General features: G+C 45.6%; 1 protein-coding gene across 1 annotated transcript in view; it reads right to left on the bottom strand.

Moving 5' to 3' along the window:
• Positions 1–22,359, bottom strand: part of LOC147676819 (uncharacterized) — a 500,104-nt gene that overhangs the window by 180,243 nt on the left and 297,502 nt on the right. The gene's annotated exons all lie outside the window — the stretch shown is intronic.

Below are 22,359 nucleotides of genomic sequence, written 5' to 3'. Positions count from 1 at the left end.
CACCTGACAGACGACGGCTTGTTGACATGGCTTTGCTGATTGCTAAGTGGTGCGTTGCACTCCATTGGATGCGCGGCCCGACTCCGCCCATAGCTAAATCGTCACGCGACATGTTATACTGCTGTACGCAGACGGAGCTATATAGCGAACTACTCCCCCCCATGCAACTGCCCCAAGAACTACTGGGCACTGTATTTGGAGGGGAGAAATGCTCAGGAGGCCCTTGACACGACAGAGACACACACAGTGGAATTAGGGGGCCGGAGGGATGACATGTCACAACCCACTGACGCAGTAACCACTGCTTAAGTAAAAACAGATGCAGACTTCAATTAGGGGAATTGAGCTGACACTGAGGGGACTGTAGAAGACCATGGTGAGGTGGAGTACTGCGCAAGTGCTCGCATGTAACACAGCAATGGGGACTGGGTCAAATTCACTGTTTGCCATGCACATATTGGTCAGCAATAATGACGCCCTTGATTCGTTCGTACCTGCCTTCTGTCACTTGATTGTATAACTATGTAATGCCTACTATATGCCACTTGATTGTATGCTTTTTTGAAATGCCAATAAAACAAATACAAATTTTTTTTTTTAATCCAATTCTGTATTTTGGTCAGCAGTTGGGGCTTAAAACTTTTTGAATGCCCTCAATTGGGTTAATTGGTCTGTAGTTGTTAGGATGAGACCTACCGCCTTTTTTGTGTACAGGAATTATAACGGCACCGTTCCATGACTTTGGAATGCCCGACCCTGTTGCAATGGAGCTGGTAATAATTAAGCTGTAACCATCCCAAAATTTGATTTCTGACAGAAATACATTAGGTGAAACCCCGCCCGGTCCAGCTGCCATACCTCGAGCCACAGCTGAGGGGAATGCAATCACATCTGTGATGTCAAAAAGTGGTGTGGAAGGGCAAGGGCAAGGCGGTAATGACATAATGGTGATTAGATTTTGTGCTTGAGCATCAGAGTACAGATTGCTAAAATGATCTGCCCATGTTGAAGAAGCACCACTATTTACAGATTCAATTAGAAGTAGTGCACCCTTACGGGATAGAAACTGCCAGAATAAAGATGTATAATTATCCACGCGTGCATCATTAAAAGCATTCCACCTTTGTGAATCCCAGTTGTTTTTAGCACAAATGATTCACACTTTTTAGGCTTTTCTGCCAAGACGTCAGTAATGTCAGCATTAAATATGGGCAGAAAATCCCTACGGGTAACCATTTGGCGCCATTTTAGGTGGTGCATGTTGGGAATATTATAAGTTCAGTGAAAAGAAGCAACGAGTCAGAAACTGGAGAGATAGTAGAAAAAAGCACACAAAAGCACAGGAAAGGGGGTTATGGTCGCTTTCAATCCGCTCGGAGGCACACATATCAATAACAGATGGCCAAAGCAAGAGATCAATAAGAGAATAATCAATTCAGCTAGTTTGGAAGGGTTTATTGAATGTGTGAGCCCCTACAGTATCAGAAGTAGTGCAACCATTAGCAGCCCTGAGCCCAAGCTCAATAGTTAGGACCTTCAATAGCAAAGCGACTTGTGCCCACCTACGGATAACGGGAATACACACAGAGGGAATAGCCCATGCTATGGGTTCATGGTAAGTGAGGCTAAAAACTGATAGCTTACAGCCTTTGCTTTCACAGGTCTTTTAACACCATAAGACTGCCAACTAGTCCACTTTACTATTCTGTGTTTGACTGCAAAGTAAGAGAATTTTGAAAACACCAATCCACTTATTAAAGGAATAAGTAGAAATTTGTCAGACGATACAGCCTGACATTTGCCCTCTATTCTTGAGCACATGTGACAAACTGAAAAGAAAATGTACAGGCATTAAAGGGCATTTTTATTGCCCATTCACCTACTCAAATTAAACTCATGATAAGGCTGGGATTTATGTGGATTAGTTTGCTAGACCTTGTGTACTTGGTCATAGGCTGGTTGTGCAAGAGTGTAAAGTTGGTATATTATTATTTAGGATGTTCTAGTCGCTGGTGCTGTGGAGGAGAAACATGATGTTCTGTTGCACATTATCTCCTTAATCCCTTCGGTGCGCAGGATGGCTGGAAGCCGTCCTGCGCCACTGTGGTCGTGTGCACAGGACGGCTCCCGGTCATCCTGAAACATGGCACTGGAACTACCTCTGGTGCAGGCACCATAGGGATTTCTATTTCTCCCCTGTAGCCTGGTGAGCTGGGAAAGAGCTTCCCTCCCTTTCAGTGATCCCTGCGATCCACCACTAAACACCAGGAAGAGGGGAGCGGCCCTTTGGGCAAGGGCCTTTGCTCCCCCGGCAAGTTATAGTGGCCATATTCAGTCTTCCTGCCTCCCTGGGGGCAGATGGGGGCAGTAGCCCCCAATCTGCCCCACGGGGGGCAGAAAGCCCTCTTGACACCAGGGATTTTTCTATTTGCATATGTTATTAGGGTGGGGGCTGCCCAAATCGGGTTTGCCAATGCCGCCACCCCCACCACCATTACAGCCTTTCTGCTCCCCCGGGGGGGGGCAGAAAGCCCGCTTGACGCCAGGGATTTTTTTGCTCCCCAGGGGGGGGGGGCAGAAAGCCCACTTGACGCCAGGGATTTTTTGTTCCCATATGTAATTAGGGTGGGGCTGCCCAAAAAGGCATGCCAATGGCCCCACCCCGCCACCATTACAGCCTTTCTGTTGCCCCTGAGGGGCAGCTGGGGTCAGTAGCCCCCAATCTGCCCTACCCGGGGGGGGGGGGCAGAAAGCCCACTTGATGCCAGGTATTTTTTATTGGCATATGTAATTAGGGTGGGGCTGCCCAAAACAGGCACGCCAAAGCCCCAAAACCCACCACCATTACAGCCTTTCTGCCCTCCTGGGGGCAGATGGGGCAGTAGCCCCCAATCTGCCCACTTGATGCCAGGGATTTCTTTGTTGCCATATGTAATTAGGATAAGGGCTTCCTAAAACAGGAATTCCAATGCCCACAACCCCCTCCACAATTACAGCCTTTCTAGATGCCAGGGATTTTTCTTTGTGCAATTTCAATTAGGGTGTAGGCTGCCCAAAACGGGCATGCCAATCCCCCCCCAATGCCGCCCCCCCATAAAAATGACAATCTTTCTGACCCCCGAGAGTCAGATGGGAGCCTCCCTGGAATCCCCCAGGTGTCTAGTTTTCAGAAATGTGTGGGGTTGGTAGGTTTCCCTAGCTGGCCGCCGAGCATAGGGCCAAAACCCCAGGTGACCCCCCTTGCAAAACCAGGTTGTTTTGTGATAGGAAACTTTAATGTCGCCTCAATAAGTTTTGGGCACTTGAGTGTCGCGGGTACTTGGGCCTCCTACACAAGTGAGGCATCATTTATATCGGGAGACCAGGGCGAATGCTGGGTGGTAGGAAATGTGTGTCAGACCGGTGATGCCACAACTTTCCCACACAAAAGTGTGTGGAAAGTGATTTTTTTCAACTAAATGTGAGGTTTGCCGGAGATCCTGGGTAAGAAAATGTTGGGGGATCCACACAAGCTATAGTTCCCTGGAATCCCCTGGGTGTCTAGTTTTCAGAAATGTTTAGGGATTGGTAGGTTTCCCTAGTTGGCCGCCGAGCACGGGGCAACAAACCCAGGTGACACCCCTTTCAAAACCAGGTCTTTTTGTGATAGGCAACTTTGAAGTTGCCTCAATACGTTTTGGGCCCTTGCCTGTCGCGGGTGCTTGGGTTTCCCACACAATCGATGCACCATTTTTATCGGGAGACCTGGGGTAATGCTGGGTGGTAGGAAATTTGTGTCAGCCCGGAGATACCACAACTTTCCCACACAAAAATGTGTAGAAAAAGTGATTTTTTTCAACTAAATGTGAGGTTTGCAGGGGATTCTGGGTAAGAAAATGTTGGGGGATCCACACAAGCTATATCTCCCTAGAATCCCCTGGGTGCCTAGTTTTCAGAAATGGTTGGGTTTGGTAGGTTTCCCTAGCTGGTCGCCGAGCACGGGGCAAAAAACCCAGGTGACACCACTTGCAAAACCAGGTCGTTTTGTGATAGGCAATTTTGATGTTGCCTCAATACATTTTGGGCCTGTAGTGTAGTTCCTATATTCCCAATAGGCTCTGCACATTGGAATAACATAAACGATAGTTTAGACGTAGGACTGAAGTCGACTAGGGCTCTATTGAGTATGTTAGACTTAATTGTGAATGACAGTTAGCTCAGAAGTCACTAGAAACTTTCTCGAATATACAAGAAGGGATTAGTTTCTGACAACCATATAACATGACAACTTTGTTCCCCAAGAATAAGAAATATATCTTAGAGTCGCGGAAACAATAGATGGCTATTTCACTCAGTCAATTGTGCATGCTTAGTTTCACCAGGGTTTTTGCAGAGAAATAGAGAGACGGGCGTTTTCAATAAAAAAGGTTATTTATTGAGCAGTCTTCTTTCTCATGCAAGAGAAGTTAATTGCTACAATCGTAACACTTGCTATGAAGTAAAGTGCGTACAGTAAAAGGAGTATTATGAAATAATAATGTAAAAGCATGATATGGTTTCTAAGCCATAAGATACATAAAATAGATAAAATACATACAATGATAAATAATGACTAAAAGTACTCAACTGGTGCATCTAAAATACGCCTATCCCGGTGTACCTAACCTAAGTCTAGTACAAGGGAAGAAGTAAGTGAGGTGTAGCTTGAGTTAAATAGTTTCTGCCAATAATCTATCCAAGAATTCTCTAAGGGTCTAATCAGCTCCGTACCTTGGTTATAGAATGAAGGAGGTCTTGTATCTCTCTCTCAGGACTCGATCTCCCAGTAACCCGCAAGGGTAGCAGGGAAACACTGGAGCTGGATTTCTCGGCAGGAGAAAAGACAGCGTCTCTCTATGTGTGTCAGCTGGAGGGTCGGCTTCCTTCGGCACTCGCTACAGCAGGGCGTTGGGCAAGTAGTTGGTCGATCTGCTCCAAACCACTGTGTGTTTGCCAGGGCAGATGTGGGTATATTTATACCTGGAAGGTGCAGAGTTTGACGTAAGGGTGGACATAATAACGTCACTAAGAACTCGAACTTCTTTACACGCTCCAGGAGTTCTGGGACAAATCAATACTGAAGCAGGGGGAAGTCCCGTACTGCTGAAGGCTGGTTGTCTTCAAGAACTCGTTGTACTCTAGGAGCATAGTGGAAGTAGCCATGCCGTATTTGGACTACATTGGCTGTGCCTAAATATGGTTATGATTCTTATGCCTATATAAGGATATGATAAGTTATACCTATATAAGGGCATGAATCGGGAAAATTACACTAGAGCCATAGATACGTTTACAGCAGGCCCTTGCCTGTCGCAGGTACTTAGGCTTCCCACACAAGTGATGCACCATTTTTATCGGGAGGCCTGTGGTAATACTGGGTGGTAGGAAATTTGTGTCAGTCAGGAGATGCCACAACTTTCCCACACAAAATTGTGTGGAAAAACTGATTTTTTCAGCCAAATTTGAGGTTTGCAGAGGATTCTGGCTAAGAAAAAGTTGGGAGATCCACGCAAGCTATACTTCACTGGAATTCCCCGGGTGTCTAGTTTTCAGAAATGTGTGTGTTTGGTACGTTTCCATAGCTGGCTGCCGAGCACTGGGCCAAAAACCAAGGGGACCTCCCTTGCAAAACCAGATAGTTTTGTGATAGGCAATTTTGATGTTGCCTCAATACGTTTTGGGCCCTTGACAGTCGCTTGTACTTGTGAGGCATCATTTTTACCGATTTTCCCATGTATATATTTTCCCAAATTAATTGCTATATACCCGGAACATAATGAAAAAACATTGCAAGATGCTGCTCAATTATTGGGTTTGATGGTTCTTGGTGAACCTACAAGTGCTATATATCCCCACAACCAGAAATGTCTGGTGGATGTAACGGTATATTGCTTTCAAACAGTTGTCACAATTAGAAGAAGTTACAGGTGAAAACCTTGGCACAAATGGCTGTTTTTTTTCAACTAATTTTCAATTTTTCCTATATTTAACTGGTAGTTTCGATAAAGAAACATTGAAGGATCTACACAAATGACCCTTTGTTGAATTCAGAATTTTAGTTTACTTTTCTAAAATGTATAGCTTTCCAGGATCCTTTATTGCTTTCATACCCATTTCTACCATTAACTGGAAAGAGGTTGAAATCCCAAAAAATAGCAAAAACAGGCTATGTTCCAGAAAATGCCAAAACTGTGTCAAAAATGTTGGTACAAAAGTCTTCTTTTCCCTGAAAGCTGGGAAGATGGTGATTTCAGCACCACAACCCCTTTTTGATACCATTTTCAGGGGAAAAAACAGACACTTTCATCTGTAGCCCTTTTTTCCCATTTTTCCATTATCAGTACCCAATTGTTTGACGTAGAAAGGGAGAAGGGTAAAGGCTGCATTACAGGCTTGATACACGTCCTACATTGCAACTCAGTAAATTAAAAAAATGCTTAGTGGATGAAAGCATCAGACCAGGTTTATATACCTCTGTGAATAAATTAAATTAAATTATCTTGGCTTGTCTCAAGTGGGCTTACAAGTGAATCAGAACTTTGGCATCCTGCGTTAAGGGCATTACGCACGACGGGCTAGAAAGTGTGCCTCCAATGTCCATTGTAAACATTCAGACAACTTTTTCCAAATTGTACAAAGTTCCTCCTTCTATATATACAATCATATTTGACTGGGAAGGTAGAGTAGTTTAAACCTGGGGAGATTAGCAAAGACACTGTAAGTTATTTTGGAATGAAAGTTGGTTAAAACATCTGTGTACTAGGCTATATCTTCAGATAAGAATGAGCTTGATGCATATTCACCCACACACCACTGAAGGTTGGACGTACTAAAATGGGGGAGACAGTTATGCAACAGTAACTATTTCGAAAAGTATTGACAAATTCATGAGTATTCTCCCATTCCATTATTTCCCACCTCAAGCAATCCTCTATGTATTGCAGTACCCAGTTCATATATGTTTTTTTCTCACACTAGTCAGAGTCTACGTATCCTATAGACTGGTGATTCACATCCTCCTTCATGAGGCTGTCCCAAACACTGATTTGCCTAAAGACCTCCATTAATTATCTATTTTCTGTAGTAAGCTTATTTGTTATCCTCCAAGCTACTCAGATTCTGTCCTAATACAATTAAATGTATCCTTAACTGCCCAACTCCAAGCCAATCTAGGTCAATTTAAATACTTCTTTTGCAAGTGCACAGCATGTTACTGAATATATGCACCAAACAGCCCAAAGCACTCTCCAAGCTATACTAAAGCACAGTTTATGGAACCAATCTTTTATCAAAGCAATCCAATGTGATTATAACACAGCTTTATGAGAAGAAATTAGTTTCTACACAGCTGTATGCCTAAAATCCGGAAGCTGGCAGCGAGCATTGGATCATTTTATAACAAAAACAAAACTATAATTATCTTAAGAAAAGAAACGGACACGAACAAAATCAAAATACAAACCTCCCCATCCCAAAAACCCAGCACCAGTCGCTCCCTATTGAGTCTCGGACAACGCGTGTGCTAGTTGGCCTTCATGGGGTTGCTAAATAGTATCTATGGAGTTGGTGTACGTTTTGTTGCCTCATAGGGGAGTAATTGCCGGATTTGCAAGTATTTAGGGCATGTTATTCTTTAGATAGAATCAGGTGAAAGGGGCCCACAGCTCGACATATGTCTCTCCCTTATGATCTGCCACTAAAGACATGCGCTCCATTGTGAGTATTAGCCAAAGCCTCTGTAGCCATGCACGAAGATCTGGGACAGTTGACGTACCCCACTGCGGTAGAATCGCCTGCCGTGCTGCTAAGAGTGCCAAAGCGACCTGTCTGCCTCTCAGAGATTGCAAGGGAAAGGTCAAAGGATTCAATAGACCTAGAATGGTATAGACTGGGAAGCAGGGAAAAGGTGTTGAAAAACTTTGCTATATCATCCAGGACTGCTCCCTAGTAGAGTGCCAATTTGGAGCAGTGCCAGAGTGGGTGAACTAAAGAGCCCAATAAACCACATCCTCGCAAGCACTTCTCAGTACAATCTTTGTCCCAGGTATGTATACAGGTGGGTGTGAGATACCATTATGATGATTGATAAGCTTTTATTCGATATGCAAGATATCTTATAAGCGTACACACAATACAGCCATTTACAAATCTACAAAAACATCATTTAAGAAGGCAATATTAAATGCACATTAAAAAGATAAAAGGACATGAAGTGCCCAGAATAAATTAGCTAAAAAAGAATTAAACCGCTACTGACAGTCTCTTGCAACGAATCAACCAAAACTGTTTTAAAAATTTGGCTATGCCACATACAATAGGGGGGGAAGTATCCGTCATTAAGATACGCAGGGCTACTAGGTAACTACGTGTACCCATATTCCGGCAGAGGGGTTTAAGCCAAAAGCTCCTGGGATTTACGTAGTCCGGGCATTCGAATAGGATGTGCGTGATGGACTCTATCCTATTAGGACAACATGCACAATAAGGGGACATGTGAGCACCTGATTTCCATTTTGATACCAGGGCCCCAAGTGGAAGCGAGCCCACTCTAAATTTAAAATACAGTGCTCGGTCAAAAGGAAGAGTAATTAGGTCCAGATAAGGCTCAAAAACTACAACGTCTTTTACTAATAAAAAGGCAGCCGTGGACTTGCAATGTTCCGAGTTTGTAACTAGTTTTCCGCAACCCAATTCCAGTACAGTCTCTTCACGACCTCTTTTGGTGGAGCTGAACGTGATGACCAACAGTCCCCCAGTCCGATTTTCTCCAGAAGTTTTTTAGTGTCTCTCAACCATCTTATTTTTGCCCGACCGCCCAAGCTCATTATCTCAGCCAACCCGTCAGCATACGATTTTAGCTCTTCACCCCTCCAGATTCGTGTCCATAGAAGGAGAGGGCGAAGCTGGGCTTGATCTTTAATGTTTTTGCAGCCTGTATCCAACAGCACCGGTACTGTTGGGGTGCTCAGAGGGATGGCGATTATGGATTTTAGGAGCTTACTCTCCGCTGTTGCCAGGGCGTCCAGACAGCAATGTCCCCACAGTTCGGCCCCATACAAGGCTGATGCTACTACCTTAGCCTTGTAGATATCAATTACTGGGGTAAGCGACCTCCTAGGTGATGCCCGGAATTCCCTCAGGAGGGCTCCTCCTGCTCTCTTGTGGTTGAGGACCATCTTAGCAATGTGAGGTGACCAGATCATGCTATCCGTAATCCGAATTCCGAGATAGTCAAATTCGGATACTTTCTCCAAGGCAACAGAGTTAAGAATAGGAGGGCGGCCCAGTTTCCTTGGAGGATTTAGGACTAGGTACTTAGTTTTGTCCACGTTGATTACTAGTCCCTTTGCAACACAGAAATCCTGGAAACGGGTTAGCAGTTTCTGGAGGCCTTGCGGAGTCTTGGAGATCAAGAGCGTGTCGTCCGCAAAAAGCAGGGTGGAGATCCGCACTCCTCCGAGACAGGGGGCGTCGGCTGGTTCTTGTTGGAGATATTCCACCACCCCATTCACATATAGTGAGAAAAGGGTGGGCGCCAGAACGCATCCCTGCCTCACACCCCTAGACACTGGTATTTTCTCTGTTAGCTCTCCGTTTTTACCCCAGCGGACCTGAGCAAAGGTATGGGCGTGGAGGCTAATGAGGAGGGACAAGATGTAAGGAGGCAATCCCAGCTCATAAAGCACCCTCCATAACTCCGCCCGGGGAACTAGGTCAAAGGCAGTCCTCAGGTCTATAAAGGCCAGATATAGACTGCCCTTGCCTAGCTCCACCACCTTCCACCCCAGAAGTGCCAACCTGAACACCTGCTCTATTGTCCCCATTCCTGCCCGAAAACCTGCCTGGAAGTCTGATAGTATGTTATTCTCCTCCACCCAGTGAAGAATCCTTCCAAGTATAGCTTTACCTGCTATCTTTTGGGTGGAGTCTATCAGGCTTATTGGGCGGTAGTTCCCTCGGATTTCTCTACATCCTTTTTTATAAATCGGGACCACTACCGCCCCCTTCCAGGAATCGGGCACTGGCCCTCCCATCATGATGTCATTAAGGAGAGCTGCGATAACCCTTCCCCACTCCACTGGGTATGCCCGCATAAGATCCCCCGGGAGGCCATCTGGACCAGCTGCCTTGCGGGGGGCTACCCACCCTATTACTTTTTCGATCTCTAAAGGAGTAAAGAGATCATAGGCATGAGGTTCGGATACTAGTGGGGAGTTCACCCTAACATTTAGTTCCCCATCTGCCAGGAGGTATAAAGCCCCAAAGTGTTTTACCCAACTTTGCGGGGGGATATTACAGGGTCTCATAGCAGCCTCGGGCCTATTCCGGGAGCCTACAAGGTTCCAAAAGGCCCTTGAGTCCCTACTTTTGCTAGCATGGAGTAGGTCTTCCCAAAATATCTCTTCCCACTCCATCCTAGCGGTTTTAAGGGATCTGTTGTAGGCCTTCCTTGCTTCCTGTATATCGCTGTGGGATTTGTGCTTCACTGCCTCAACAAGCCTTGTTTTGTGTGCCCTGCATGTTTGAGTGTACCAGCCATCACCTGGCTTTTTACTTCGCTTGTTTCTTGACTTACTAGAAGGGATGGTAAACACATTTGTCAAGGCCTCATTATGAGATTACCTTATAAGCTGATTCAGCCCCCGCTATGCTATGTGCTGTGTTGTGCTGTGTGATGTGCCCGATAATGTAAATCTGCCCAGTCCTTATCTGAAAGCGTCCTCTCTAGCTCTTACTCCCATCGAAGTTGCCCTTTTGCTTGACTCCCGGAATCCCAGCAGAGAGCATGACATTAAGCTTGGTAAGGAGATATTTATCAAATTGTTTACACGCAAGCCACTTTTCAAACACCATAAGGGGCCTGGATGGCGCGAGATGAAAATCAGAGTATGTAACGCAGTGCTGCAACTGACGGAAATAAAATACATCCAATTGTGGAAGATCTTAGTCCTGCCTTAGTTACTTCAATGGAATTAGGCCATTAGGATCGGACAAAGAGCCAACCCTTTTACTTCCCTGCTGTCTCCATCTCTGAAATGCCTCCCAGTCACGACCCGGGGAGAAAACCTGGGTTATCGATTATTAGGGACATAGGGGATGGGAAGGTGGTCAATCCTTTCTTGGAGGCCACCACATCCCATACCTTTAGCGTCGATGAGGCGGCTGGGGAAGAATGCAATCCCCATGCCCTGTTTTTACGTGGGAACCTGATCTCCTTCCAAATATTTGCACCGGCTACCATCTGGTCCATAAAGGACCAGTGCTTTTCAGAAAGGGGGCAATTCCATTCTACCACATATCGGAGATGTGCAGCTTGAAATTATCTTTGGAGCAACCGAAGCTCAACTCCCCCTTCTCTTTTAGATTGCATCATTTAGGCAAACGATAATCTTGGTTTCTTGCCACGATATGAATTTGTTGATTGCTAATTGTAACTTGCTGAGAGCTTTTTGGGGTGGGGACATAGGTATCGTTGTCAGGGTATGCAGACGGAATATTGAGTTGGAAATATCGACTTATACAAATATCGAGTTGGAAATATTGTGATACGGAAATGTCAAAAGCAAGAATTTCGTGGTGAAAAATATCGACTTCAGGGTAAGAAATATAATTTTTTTAAATATTGAAGTCATTAATATCGTTTGAAAAAATATGGTTGTTTTCAGTATCGAATTTTTAATTGGTTTTATGTATTTTAGTATGTATGTTAAATGTATATGATGTATATATTTTGTAATTATTTTGTATAAGTAGCGTTTTTGTTTTTTATTATATATATGTGTTAAAAAAAATTTTTAAGACCTTTATTAAAAGTACTTGCATAGGTGATAGATATAAATCAAGGCCTACAACCCTCCGGGCCGGCCGTTTCATACACTTTGTCAGCATAAAGGTTTGTATGCACACAGCCGTTCAGCCGACAACCCTGGGGCCCGGCGGCGTATTATATCATTGTAACCTTTGTAACACACTCCTATTCTTGTTAGAGAGCTTTTAGGTCTTTCATTTTATATTTTATGTCAATAACCGTAACTTGTAACTATGGTCAAGAAGGACAATCATATTCAGTCGCTAATACCGTGTCTGAGTCTTCCCATTGGTTAGTGTTTCCTGTATATAGTGATGCGATCCAGAGTTATAACACATGTTTATTTCAAGTCCTGGTTCTCCAGTGAGCTACTCCACCCAACCATGCCCTCTAGTTGTCTTCTTCCTCTTCATCTGAGCTTACATTGCCATCTTCTGGCAAGGGGTCACACAACTCTCCTCTATACACATTCCAGGCTGACCACACTTTATTCCACTTGCAGGGGCATGCTCTAAGTACATACACTGCCCTTTCCGTGAGCATTAAGTAATCCATGTTCTTACCCCACATAGACAACACGGGTAGTTCTGAGGTGCCCCATTTCTGTGCAATGTCTCTTTTAGCCACCATTATAGCCAAGGTGGTCCATATGAGTCCATATCTAGTCAGATCATTTGGTTCCCAAATGTTCAATAGACATTTGCGTGGTTCAGGTATGAGGGAGATTTGTAGTGTCTGTGAGATGGTACGCATGACTTGTCGCCAGAATTCCATTATGTGGGGGCAGTCCCAAAGTGTGTGGAACAGTGTGCCTTCCTCCCCGCAGCCGCGGAGACAAAAGGGGTGTGGTGCTCTGTGTATCTTGTGTAGCATGCTCCGTGTATAATAAATGCGATACAGGATTTTGAGTTGTATTAATCTAAATTTTGCCGAAATGCCCACTTCTTTCGGGGACGCTAGCGCCTTGTTCCACTCCGAGTCATCAATACCTCCTATGTCTCTCACCCATTTCTCCGGCAGTGTCAGTGTGGGGTCTTTCAAGTTATTGAGCAATTTCTTGTACGTGAGGGAGGTTGCACCTTGCTGCATATAGTCAGTAAGCAGTCTGTCTTCTAGTGGCGAGGAGTCTGGTACTTCGATGCCCAATGGTATCGCCTGCAGTAGTGCGTGTCTAATTTGTATGTATCTATAAGTTTCGGTCGGGCTGAAACCGTATTGTTGCTGAAGTTGTGTGAATGTTGCCTTTCTCCCATAAATCGCCCACCGTGGAGATACCAATATTGTGTAAATCCCTTACTGTGTCTCAGTCTTCCTAATGCTCTCGTATCCCATAGTGGGGTTAGTTTGGTAATTTTTCCCTTCCATCCTAGCCGTGCCTGCGCTGTGTGCCATAAGGTGGTCGTGTGTTTTGTTGGTCCTATCAGTCGCGAGACTTGTTGTTTATTGTATAGCGCGGACAGCATGCAGTCTATCCCTAGCTGCGCCCAATCGGCTCTGTATGCCGGGTCATCTCTCGGTGCGTGGATCCATTGGTTTATAATCTTGAGTTGTGCTGCCCAATAATATAATTGTATGTTTGGTAAGGCTATGCCTCCGTCGTACCAACTTCTGGTCAATTTGTCATGGGCGATGCGCGCCGGGCCATTGTTCCAAAGTAAAGTGGAGATTAACACTGTGACTTGTTTGAAATATCGTAGCGCAATAAGGTATGGCATATTTTCCAGGCATACAAAAATCTTGGAACCGCCATCATTTTGTACAGGGCCGCGCGGCCAAGGAGGGTCAATGGCAGGGTCGCCCAGTACTTCACGTCTGTCCGGAGACGTTCCAGGGGAGGTCTCAGGTTCTTATCAAAAAAGTCTGGGGCGTTATCGGTGATATGTATGCCCAGATACTTAAAGGAGTCCGATGTTAGCGTGAGTGGGCAATCCGGCGCCAGCACCGGCCTCGGCCCCTTCAGTACATAAAGCACCGATTTTGACCAATCCAATGTGTAAACCGACGTCTTTCCGTGTATGTCGCAGAGTGATAGGAGTGCCGAGACGCTTCTTTCGGGGTTTGTCAAGTAAATCAGCATGTCATCTGCATAAAGGGACACACAGTCCTCCCAGCCTTCCGCCCATTCAATTCCCTTTAACAATGGTGTCGTTCTGATCAATGTTGCTAGTGGTTCCAGCACTAAGGCAAAGAGCAAGGGGGACAGGGGGCAGCCCTGTCGGATTCCCCGCGCCAGCAGGAAGGTCCGCGAGATGTGGCCGCTGGCGGTAACCTGGGCAATTGGGTTAGTATAGAGGAGTCGAATCCAGGAAGTGTATTTAGGTCCAAATCCCATACGGGCCAGGACTGCGAACAAGTATTCCCATTCCACTAAATCAAACGCCATTTTGGCATCTAAAGAGAGTATCACTGCCGCTTCCGACAGGGTGTGGGCTCACGCTATCACCCCGTGGACACGCCTGTGATTAAGGGCCGTGCTTCTATGGGGCATGAAGCCCGATTGATCCGGGTGGATCAACAGTTGTAGGTGTTTCATCAGTCTGTTGGCCAGTAGCTTCGCTAAAATTTTTGCTTCTACGTTGAGAAGAGATATGGGGCGATATAAGGAGCATTCCGATGGTGGTTTACCTGGTTTCGGTATCGCCACGATTGTCGCGGTAAGTTGGTCCAGTGGGAGTTCCGCCTTTGCCATGCTCTCTAGGTACATTGCCAACAGGGGCTTGCTAAGGGCCTCGGACATAATTTTATACCATTCAATTGGTATCCCGTTGGGTCCTAGTGCTTTCCCGGATTGAATCCCCTGGATTGCGCTTTGAATTTCATCTCCCGTCAGATCTGCCTCCAGTTCTTGGACTGCCTCCGGTGGGAGCGTTGGGATGTTTACGTTATCTAGGGAAGCCCTTGCTACCTGTGCTGTGACTTCCTGTTCTGGAGTATACACTTCCTGAAAGTGCCGGGCCAGGGTGTGTACTATATCCTCCGGATGTGACTGTAGCTGCCTCTCTTGTGTATGTATGCAGTGTATGCCTCTATTACCCCCTCCTCTCTTGTCCAGCCACACCAGCATTTTCCCCGCCTTGTCCCCAATATCATAGATCCTATGTGTTGTGTTTGCTATGCTGTGTATGACCTGTGATTTGAGGTGGTCCTGATTTCGCTGTTGGTGCAGCCTCAGCGTGTGTGTAGATTCTATCGTGGGGTTCGCCATATGTGCCATGTTTGCTTCTTGGAGTGCATGTTCCAGCTCCGAGAGCTCTTGTTGATACGCTTGTTTGTGTCTTGATATTGATGCTATCTCTTGCCCCTGTAGGACCGTCTTATACGCCTCCCATAGAACCGAGGGTGAGCACACTGATGTTGTGTTTTCTGCAAAATAATATATGGTTGCATACTTAAGGGCCTTTTTGATCTTGGGGATCACCAAATAATTGGGGTATTTGGGGTATATTCTTGCACGCTTCTTTTCTTTGGTGGTGAGGGAGAGTAATACAGGAGAATGGTCGGAGATTCCCCTTGGCAGTATGTCTATGCTGTCTATATCCCTCATCTCATCCCCTAGGAGCAGAAAGTAGTCTATGCGTGACAGACTATTATGTACCGGAGAGTGATACATGTATTGTTTCGCTGTGGGGTGGATATGGCGCCAGGCATCTGTCAGTCCCAGGGCCTCCATGAAGCCTGGTAAAGCTGAGGAACCCTGCGTTCGTGTCCTAACGGGAAACGTGTCCAGCGCTGGGTCTGCTACGGCGTTGAAGTCCCCTCCTATGATCGTGTCCCCCATCGGGAGATTCAAAAGAAACTCACCCAATGCAGGCAGTGTCACAGAGTGGAGTGCTGGAGGAATATAAACGGATACTACATTTAGGGGCTTGCCCTCCCAGTGTCCATGAATAGCCGCAAAGCGGCCCTGGTCGTCCACCTTGTGCTGCAGAACTACAAAGGGGGAGGATTTTTTGATCAGTATACCCTTTCCCCGCGAGCCCGCCTTGAACTCCGCATGCGCCGCCATTTTATAACCTCGCCTATCGAGTGCCTTACGTGCTGTCCCGGTGAGGTGTGTCTCTTGCAATAATACTAGCGCTGGGCCCTGGCGTTTGATTGCTTGCATAACCAACCCTCTCTTTATTTTGTCTCCCAGCCCTCTGACATTCCATGTAAGAAGTCGAACGGGGGCACTGGCAGGGAGTGAGCCATGTCCTCAGTGGGTGCTGCGAGTGATTGTTGCGCCATCATGTGTTCCTAAGAGTGTTTCTAGTTGTCGTGCTGATTGCGGTGACATGTGCATGCCAACCGTGGATCCGCAGGTGTAAGTCGTGACACGGTGTGTCATAGTGTGTACCTCTTGGGGCAACATCAACAAAACTAAAACTAAGAGTAAAACTCCCCCTCCCCTCCCTGCTTCCCTGCTCCACGGACATTACACCGCCCGCTTCCCCAACTTCGCAGAGTGCTTAATCCCAACCCAAACCACCTTACTTGCTTGTGGGGGTAAAGAGTCTCTCAACGGCTTCAGCTCCGCCCACCCTACTCAGCTTCACCCAGTCTTGGGTCCCAAGGTTCACTTCCCGGCATCTGAAATGTTCGTGATAGTTGTCTTGGATTATCAAAGCTTCAGGATTTCTGCGTGGTCTCATCCACTTCTGATCCTATTTCGGATGTCCTGTCCTGATCCGTTGGGTCATCTGTCCAAGCGTCTGTGTGGGATTCGTTACGTTGCTTTCGATTTCCTCTGTTAGAACGGCGAGGTACCTCCGTCTGTCTCCAGCCGTTGAGCCAATCTTGCGCTATTTCAGGCGTGTCGAAGAACCATGTCTTCCCATCTGCCACCACTCGCAATTTCGCCGGGAACAACATTGAGTATGGTAGCTCCCTTGCCCTCAGTGCTTTCTTGACCTCGAAGAAGGTTTAACGGCGCCGGGCCACTGCTGCTGTGTAGTCAGGAAAGAAGGCCAGTGTTGAGTTTTGGAGTTTGATGGGGGGTGACACTCTTGCTGCTTGTAATTAAGCATGGGCGAATTTTGCGAATTCGCACTCCGCAAATTTGCGGATTTGCGAATTCGCAATGCGCAAAATTCGTGAGTTCGCGCAAATGTGCGGATTTTTTTATTTTTGCGAGTTTGTGGGTGTTCGCGGGGCACTTTGAGTGTTCGCGGGTGTTCGCGAGGCGCTTTGCGTTTTAGCGGGGGGGGTTTTGCTGGTTAATCACTGCCACGCTCTCGTTTTTTTATGCCCATCTGCCCTCTGTACCACTCGTTTCTCTGCCCTTCTGCCCTCTGCCCCACTCATTTTTTGTCCCCTTCTGCCCTCTGTCCCACTTTTGTGCCCTTCTGCCCTCAGCCCCACTTAGAATGGCGCCGGCAAGCTGCCAGCGCCATTCTAAAATAGCTGCAAATAGCTTCAACAGGAAGCACTAATAGATAAAGTAAAGCAGGTGCTGGAGTTGAAGGTCAAATTAAGTTACACAATCATTAATCACCCCAAGTTTGGGGTGATTAATGATTGTGTGACTGAATTTGAGAAGCACCTGCTTTACTTTATCTATTAGAGCTTCCTGTTGAAGCTGACTTTTGTAACTATTTTAGAATGGCTCTAGCAGCTTGCCAGCGCCATTCTAAAAGAGTTACAAAAGTCAGCTTGAACTTTTGACCCAATCCGTTCCGCTCGCGGATTTTGCGGGAAATTCGCAAATCTCGCAGATTGCGAATTTTACCGAAAATCCGCAAAATCCGCGAGCGGAACGGATTTTCCACCCATGCTTACTTGTAATATTATATCTCTGCCTCTGAAATTGAATAGTCGGGCCAGAACCGGTCGTGGTGCAGCACCCGGTTTCGGTGCTCCGCCGGGTACCCTATGCGCCCTCTCTACCGAAAAGAACTGCGACAGACCCTTAGGCTGTAGCTTAGTTTTAACAAGGTCTTCGACATAGAGGTCCATCGCTCTTTTCCCTTCAGTCTCTGGAATGCCCAGGATTCGTACATTGTTTCATCGAGAGCGCCCTTCTTGATTATCCAGCTTTGCTTGCAGTTGTTTGGTTATAGTCTCCATGCGTTCCATTGCTATCTGCAGTTCTGACGTGTCTTCAACGAGTGATTTCGTGACCACTTCTACTTGGGCCACTCTCTCCATCATTTTATGGAAATCTGCACGCAGTAGGTTGACATCTGTGGAGATGGAACCCACTGCGGTCTGTACACTGGATAAAGTATTCATGATATCTTCCAGCGTTACTTTCTTCCCTCCATCTGTCTCCTGACTCTTACCCATGGAGGTGCGCCCCTCTGTGTGTGTTTGACCGTGTTGTCCGTAGGCGTACTTGTCTATCTTGGGCTGTGTCGTCATGTTCTTGGGCCCTCTGCCCGCCATGTCCTCCGGCGGCACCTGGGTATAGCGTGAGATAGTCAGCACGGCAGTGTCCACGTCAGTGAGCGCGCCCTCGTGCGCCCTCGTTTCCTTGTAGCGCCTTATGAGGCAAGTTTTATGTGGGGACGGTATTCCCGCAGGTATAGGCTGTGAGTAGAGTCGCTGGCCCTGGAGGTGTTGTTGTTAGCTGTTGTCAGGAGTTGTGCACAGTCTTCGCTCATAGGTCGGGTCTTCGTTTACCACTCAGACGTGCCCGGTGGGCAGACAGTCACTTCCACCCGGGGGCTGAGCACTTCGTTACACGTGGAGCGTCCTGCGTTGCAGTGCACCACCTCTTAACCACTGTCTCTGGGTGTCCACTTTGCCGCAGGTGTCCGCTCGGGACGAAGAGGCAGTTACGGTCGCAATTGACCGGTCTGTGTTCGGTGGATTCTTTCCTCGTGCTTCCTCTGTGTGTCTTATACTGCATGTAGCCCGCCGGTCCCTCCTGCAATAATGAATAGCGCTTCGCCCATCTGATCGCCACGCCGATAAGGAAGGGGAGGGGCTCCAGAGGGAGAGTCCTGCGGCAGGGTTTGTCATTAATAATCGTCCCCCCTCTTCTGCCTTCAGCGCTCCGTACGATGTGAGGCCGTACCCTCGCCTCGCGGCAACTGTGTTCGTATTCTAGCAATTACTCCGTATGCCTGGTACCTCAGGCGGTGTGCTTGCACTCAGTCCTGTCAACGGCGTCTATACCGATTACCGGATGGCAGTGTTTGCACTCTTTTGCCGGGTCGCGCCGCCGGTACCGGCGCTCACAGAACCTGCCGCGCAGTCTCGGTGGATATGCGTAACCGATTGGTCGTTCTCACCTCGCTCACCGCCGCGGTCGTTCCGCCAGGCTATTACAGTTTCTTTTTCACCAGGGGGTTTACATCCAATTCTCTCCGTCCTTCCGGGTATCTACTCCCGCTGCAATGCTCGGCGTCGATGGTCGGCCTCAGTAGGTCTCCATTTCGCGGCGTCAGCGGGCTTAAGTATGCCTCGGTTAATTCCTCCGGTCCGCCAGTTACACAATGTCCAGATTGCCCCCCGGGCTGCCGCCGAAGTGTTATTGGTTGCGGTCACTGCTCCGGTGGACCGGGAAATCTCATGCACTCGCTGCCGGCTAGGTCGCACTTCCGCCGGGGCCTGCTAGGGACTAGCGGTCAGTGCCGCAGCAGTGTAGTAGGCCGCTCTCCCGTTCCGTGTGGCTGAGCCCGTTTTCGGTTCCCGATTTTTACCGGGGTCGGACCAAACGATGCCGGTTGTTCCCGGGACTCAGGAGGGCTTTGGACGGATAATTAATGCGGATTAGTGAAAGAGGAGCCGCGATGCTTCAGAGAGCTCTCACGCTACGCAGCCACAATGCTTGGCTGCTAGCCACGCCCCCCATGTGTTACATTTTTAGTAGTTATCAATTTTATTTTAATAAGATTTTGCGTTTTTTAGTTCTGTAGCGGGTTGTGGGTTTATAGGGGAATAGGATGGGAAATAATTAATTATAATAAATTAATGATTATTTTGTATTTATTATTTATTTAGATTTTACAGTGCTAACTGCAGGAAGTTTTTTATTCGTTTATTATTAAGTAATTATTAATTGCTTGTTAATTATTATTAATTCATTAATTGGTAATTAATGATGTTAATTGTTTTTTTAGGGGCGGGTTGTGGGGTTTTTGGAGTAAAGGGTAGGAAGTAATTTATTTTAAATTAATTAATCATTATTTGTTATTTAATGCTAATTAATTAATTAAAATTTAAATACGGCCATTGTGTAATTACATTTAGATGTGAGTTGTGGGGTTTATAGTGGTGAAGGGTGGGAAGAAATTGATTTTTAATTAATTATTAAGTACTTGTTAATTGATAATTTAATATTATAAAATTAATTATGGAAATTGTGTAATGATTTTCAAGTGTGGGTTGTAGGATTTATAGGGGTAGAGGGTGAAAAGTAATATATGTTTAATTAATTAATAATGAGTTCATCATTAATATTAATTCATCAATTTATAATTAACTAGGGTAATTGTTTATTTTTGTGTGTGTGTGTGTGGGTTTATGAGGGTAACGTTTGGGGAGTAAATTAATTTTTATCTGGTTTAATTTGTTTTTTAATTAATAATATTTTTTTAATTGATAGTTAATTATGTTAATTATGGAGGTAATGTTTAAAAATATAGATGTGTGTTGTGTTATAGGGTAGGAAATAAAAATGATTACATGTATGTAATAATTAATGTTTTTTTTTAAAAATAATTTCTAAATAAAAATAGTTATTTGTTTCTAAAGCATTTCAAAATGTATTTAATATACTATTTTTAGGTATTCGTCATATCTATTTAACATTTTAATATGTTTCTATTTTATAGATTTTGTAAATATTTTTATATATTTTTCGTTTCATTTATTTATTAATATTTTGTGTTGGTGATATTTTGAACTGACTGAAGTGGGAATATTAATTTTTACCCCTCCGCTATTCAACACTTTCCCTACTATTGCACTAACTGGAGTGGGAATAGTAATTTTTACTCCACCGCTATTCAAAAGTTTCCCTACTGCTCCACTAACTGGAGTGGGAATAGTCATTTTTACCCCATCGCTGTCCAACAATTTCACTACTGTTGCACTCACTAGAGTGGGAATAGTAATTGGTACCCCTCCGCTATCCAACACTTTCCCTACTGTTGCACTCACTGGAGTGGGAATAGTAATTATTACCCCACCGCTATCCAACACTTTACCTACAGTTGCACTCACTGGAGTGGGAATAGTAATTTTTACCCCACCGTTATCAAACACTTTCCATACCATTGCACTCACTGAAGTGGGAATAGTATATGTGATTCGAATATGATTATCAAAAATGAAAAATGTGCATTTGTCAGCAAAAAGCATTTATTTTCAAATTAAAAAACAAATAATGTCCAATAAATATTTAAAGTTGATTTTTTTCAGAAGTCTTACTGCTGATCCAATCTCCTTGGTGCCTAAGGGGCACTTGTTGCTATGGCTCTTATTTCATTACTCATCCAGAGACATTTCATGCTAACAAATCATTTAAGACTTTATTATTGGTAACCCCACTTGAAGCACTCGGGTGATCACGATTGGTGATATGGCATAAATAGGGTAGTCTCTAAAAAATCTTATTTGATATGGTCACTATTTTAACAGTGACAATACTAATAGATCAGAGAGAAAATTACCTTCATCTAAAGTTGTTATTATAACACCGTCTGGAGAACCCTGCTATAATAGAGCTGTTACGTACCAGACAACTAATGTGCTAGTGGAAATCTGAATTCAGTGACGGTATTGAAGGGATGCCTTTACTCCACTGGAATGGAGCCACTGGAGGGTGCCAAGAAGGGTTGCAGGCACAGTTCCTTGTAAGTTGTACGTGCGCACCTATGTCACTCTGAGCACGCAGTGTAGTGTGTGAAGCGCATACAGCGGCCGGTCAGTTCAGCAGAACGTGCCTACTATACTTGCTGAATTTCTTTTGTTAAAAGGGTGCTGCTGGAACAGATTGTGTGCCTTTTTAGGTCGAACTTTAGCAGCAGCGCGCATGTGCTGCTCGCTCTGCGAGGCATGCAGTAATAGAGTATGGGGAAACAAGCTGCCCTCACTCTCCGTCCATATTTTTCATTGGCTTCTGTCTTTCTCCTTCGTAAATTCTGTATTCAAGTTGATTATGAGGCTTGTTAGTCCCACCTTATTATGCCATGTGGTCATTTGTACCCTTTCATGGCTATTGGCCCCTTTACTCTGAGTGTTACACTCTACGGTACAGCACTATTCGTAGCATATTCGTAGCATCTATTTTTTTTAATCATTTTGTCCCCAATGATACCCTCCTCTCATATTCTTATTGTGTTTTATATGCATATTTTTGCTATTTCCGTAGGTCTCGTGCATGTCAATCTACCACAGGTCCCAGTTGGGAACCCTTTAGAGGTGTTGGCTACTCTAAAGTTAAGACACCTCGGCTCGAAAGAAGTTAGCTCTCCAATTTCTTGTGGCTTTTTATCCACAAGGATCAGCGCGCAGTCCGCACATTTTCGGTTTCTCCAGAAGTTGTGTTCTCACCTTGGCATACGTAGCATTCTCATGGCAGGTAAATGTATTTGTTTGTTCCT

This window comes from Lissotriton vulgaris, chromosome 12 (genome assembly GCF_964263255.1).
Source record: "Lissotriton vulgaris chromosome 12, aLisVul1.2, whole genome shotgun sequence".
Lineage (NCBI taxonomy): Eukaryota > Metazoa > Chordata > Amphibia > Caudata > Salamandridae > Lissotriton > Lissotriton vulgaris.
The sequence above is the reverse complement of the archived record's forward strand: the minus strand, read 5'-3'. Positions and strand labels throughout refer to the sequence as shown.